The sequence below is a fragment of the Tinamus guttatus genome, unplaced genomic scaffold (genome assembly GCF_059628265.1).
Source record: "Tinamus guttatus ecotype Peru unplaced genomic scaffold, ASM5962826v1 Tinamus_guttatus_pri_ptg000240l, whole genome shotgun sequence".
Taxonomy (NCBI): domain Eukaryota; kingdom Metazoa; phylum Chordata; class Aves; order Tinamiformes; family Tinamidae; genus Tinamus; species Tinamus guttatus.
This window is the reverse complement of record NW_028288774.1, coordinates 2,720,518-2,724,858: the sequence shown is the minus strand read 5'-3', so window position 1 is coordinate 2,724,858 and position 4,341 is coordinate 2,720,518. Positions and strand designations below refer to the sequence as shown.

General features: G+C 39.7%; 1 long non-coding RNA gene across 1 annotated transcript; it reads left to right on the top strand.

The window, feature by feature from the left end:
- Positions 1-915: 915 nt before the first annotated feature.
- Positions 916-2,131, top strand: LOC148594500 (uncharacterized). Its single transcript, XR_015913445.1, has 2 exons — positions 916-1,027; positions 1,872-2,131. It is a non-coding gene; the product is annotated as an uncharacterized LOC148594500 (long non-coding RNA).
- Positions 2,132-4,341: the final 2,210 nt, after the last annotated feature.

The window sequence follows — 4,341 nt, the reverse complement described above, 5'->3', positions numbered from 1 at the left end:
CATGTGCCCACAGTCAGCACTGTAAGGAAGAACATCTTTCATATTAAATGTGGCATTCAATGTCTTCTACAGCTCAGCAGTTCCTGAGCGTAAGCCTCTGTTTGTGCAAATAAAAGATTAAAACCACCTTCACAACCGTGGTAAATAGCTCATGAATAGTTGTAGCTTGAAGAGAAAAACATAGTGATTACACATTTTTTCCCACTCTTTAATGGGTGGTTTTTCGTTCTCTTTCAAGGCGAGACATAATTAGTCTGACCAAACATTTGCAGGTTTTGGTTATATGCTGACAAGCTTTCCTGAGCTTTATTAAAGTGCAGCCAAAAGCTTATTAGGACATAGGAAAAACAACAATTAACTTAAATGTGAGTTCCAACTAAGTTCCCACCGAATTTCAATTGTAAAGCCCTCAGAGGAGATGAACTGGGAGTTACCCTGACTCTACATTGGAAACTTAAATGTGCTTTTTAGTTCTCTATGAATAAACTGCATTATTTATCACATTTAATGCATTTCAAGGTCATAGAAAATATAGCAGCAATGAAAAGTCATAAACTGATGAGATACGGTGCAGTATATATTGTGCAGTATATTGTTCAGATAGATTACAAGAGGCTAGCAATAAATCATAAGAAGGAATAGGCTAAATGATCCAGAAGAATTAAGCTAGTGGGCACATCAAACCAAGTACTTCTCTCTCAAAAAAAGTGTTAAGTCTTTCCCAAAGTCAGTATAAACCAAATGTTTTTTACATTTCAGAAAGATTAAATACTAAACTGATTTGTCAATTTTTTTTTCCTCACTGTGGAACATAACAGCAGTTCTATCAGTGCTATGAAGGGAATGCCTCCCTCTGAGCAGGCAAGCTAAAGGATTTTTTTCATTTCTCCCAATTCTGTTATCCATGCATTTCAGAGCACGGATCCTGAAAGCACAGGTGCTGCAATGCACTAGGCTGCATTCATATTTGTTCAGGAGCCTTTGATTTGCATCACTTCGGGAAGGATAGAAGAGTTTGGCCTATATGGTAAATTTTAAACATAGAGTTGACATATGTAGCAGAGTTCCTCAAGTGATCTGTGTCACTAGCTGCCAAGCAGAAATTGCTGCACAGAGCAGCTGCCAGCAGTAGGAGCCTTGAGCAACTGCCTCTTATTCATATTTTTCTTTGACACAGAATCTTGCCAGAGCAGGACATGAGTGGTGTGAAATCCAGTCTTTCCCCCAAGCTGAACCTCTTAAAATGTCATGGAAGATCTCTGATTGTAATTATTGGGCAAAAAAATATTTCAGTCTTTCTAGAGAAGAACGTTTGCCGCAAACCACAGACCTAGGAAATTTCTATCAGCTTGCTCTACAAAGATCAGTAGATTTTTTTTCCCTGTTTCCTGCTTCTTTGTTGTGCCAGAGATGGTGTCCTGCATGCACTCACCTTCTTGTTTTTCTTGCTATTGCTCCAAGCTATATCCTGATACATGACATTACTTCCATGACCACGTTTTTCTCTCTAAAATCCATCTTTCACATCTCTAGAATTGCTCAGGCTGAGCTGAAATATCAGAAAATGAGGCAGCCAAGACCTCTAAAAAGTATGGAAACTGGTAGCCTATGCAAATAAAGAATATTCTCATTCTCACCTTTTCTCCTCTTTCCTTTTATTTCATCTTGATTTTGGTTGACTGTTCTGCACAGCTGTGTATATTATATATAATACAAAACTTAAATTGAATTCTCAGGAGATATTCTAAATCAGATAATGCAGGATAATAAGTAATGTTTAATTCTAACCAAGAAATAAGAACTTCTTAAAATTTCTTGAAATTAAATATGTTTCTGCAATAAACTGACGGTTGAATTTATTTTATTTTCAGGTACCTTTTCAAAATGAAATGATTTGATGAAGCTGTTTTTTGCTTAAACCAAAATGAAGACTATGTCCTAGGATATTGTGCAGCTCATCATTGACAGAACTAAATGGCAAGTTACTGAAAATAACCTTCATAGTACTCCCTTTATAGCAAGCTTTTGCTTTGAATGTCATCTAGCATTCCTAGCAATAACATCCTGTATGTGTTTTGATGTAAGATAGCAGGGCTCAATTGTGCTGAATGACCTTTTAAAAATAATGATTTACTGCTTATTCATGGTGCCCACTGCTCTAAAAAACACTGATATTTTTTGCCATGCTATTCCAGAGCCTTCAATATTACACTGGTGTTTAGAGGTGTACTGAAAAGCATTTTCCCTGAGCTGTGCGAGAACCCAAACTGGTAACAGATCATATAAGTAGACTTGAAAAGAATATATATTGTTTTGCTAAAAAAAAAAAATGTGGAAAATCTTTAATTGCCAAGACCAGATTTCAAATTTCACATCTTCCTGAATCTGCTAATACTGCAGTCGGTTAGTGCGTCATTTCCGAAAGGAATAAGATTTTCAATCACTTTAAAGAAAACCAAGTAAAGATAGAGTGGTATCTATCAACTGATAGAACTCAGTATGGTTCTGGGAAAAAACAAAACAAAGCAAAAATTTCCTTAGGCTGCTCCCAATGCACACAAGCCTGTATTTAGGAACAATCATTATTACTGAAAATACGGACTCCTGACTTCCATCTGGAATGGCAGTGTTTTTCAACATGTTTTTTTCTTGAAAACACAATATTTATAAAATTTTTTGCATATTTCTTATTGCTGTTATATTCATTCATTGCCATATTTTTCTACTCTTCCTTTTTGCAGCAGGAAGAGTTATGTGTTTCAATTCAGAGAGCGTAGGCTGAGTCACTGAATTAGGTATTTGAATTAGAAATGATCCCATCCATTAATTTTGCACAAAAGATTTTGTTCTGGATGCAAACACTTTCCTCAATGGTCAACATGAATCACCGTAAATGATTATATGCACAGGAAAGGAAAAATTATTTTGTGATGCCTATGGCTTTGAGTGACTCCATTTAAGATTAAAACACTTGTGTATTACTAATTTTGAAAGAATAATATTCTGGTATGCTAAATAATATTGTTTCTATGAGTGTCCAAAGAAAAATATTATTTGTGCTTTTCATTTTCTTTTGCATACAGCTTCCTAATCTTACAGCCACTTGTACTGCATCTAATAGCTGCTGCTTGAGAGCAGCGGTAAATTCTCCTTGAATCTAACCTGTAGGTAGATTAATGGCTTAGGGAAAAATCCTAAAAACTGATTTCAATGGAATCAAAATTTCATTTTAAGCCTGTTCAAATAGACAAAATGATGTATAAATAAATGCTATATGCTAAATAGCAGAGTTACTAAATGCCTTCATTGCCTCAGTCTTTACTGCTAAGGCAAGTCCCCATGTACTGAGCCCGGAGACAAGAAAGAGACCAATAGAGAGGACGCCTTTCCGCTGGTTGAGGAGGATTGGGTTAGGGATTATTTAGGCAAACTGGGCACCCATGAATCTATGGGCCTGGATGGGATGCACCCAAAAGTGCTGAATGGCAGAGCCCAGAGGGTGGTGATAAGTGGGGCCGAGTCTGGTTGGAGGCCTGTGGCCAGTGGTGTCCCACAGGGGTCAATACTGGGCCCCGTGTCCTTCAACTTGCTCATCAATGACTTGGACGAGGCCACAGGGTGCACCCTCAGCAAGTTTGCAGGTGACACCAAACTGGGACGAGTGGCTGACGCTCCCAAGGGCTGTGCTGCCGTTCAGAGAGACCTAGACAGGATGAAGAATTGGGCAGAGAGGAACCTCATGAGATTCAACAGGAAAAAGTGCAAGGTCCTGCACCTGGGGAGGAATAACACAAGGCACCAGTACAGATTAGGGGTTGACCTGCTGGAAAGCAGCTTCGCAGAGAGGGATTTGGGAATCCTGGTTGATAACAGGTTAACCATGAGGCAGCAATGTGCCCTTGTGGCCAAGAAGGCCAATGGGATCCCGGCCTGCATCAGGAGGAGCATTGCCAGCAGGTTGAGGGAGGGGACCCCTCTGCTCAGCTCTGGTGAGGCCGCACCTGGAGTATTGGGTGCAGTTCTGGGCTCCCCAGCACAAGAGAGACACTGAGCTTCCAGAGAGGGTCCAGCAGAGAGCCACAAAGATGATTAAGGGACTGGAGCATTTGTTGTATGAGGAAAGATTAAGCGAGCTGGGCCTTGTTTTGTCTGGAGAAGAGAAGGCTGAGAGGAGATTTGATTAACATGTTCAAGTAACTGAGGGATGATTGTAAGGAGGATGAGGCCAGGCTCTTCTCCGTGGTGGCCAGTGACAGGACAAGGGGTGACAGGTGTAAGTTAAAACACAGGAAGTTCCACCTCCATGTGAGGAAGAACTTCTTTACTGTGAGGGTGACAGAG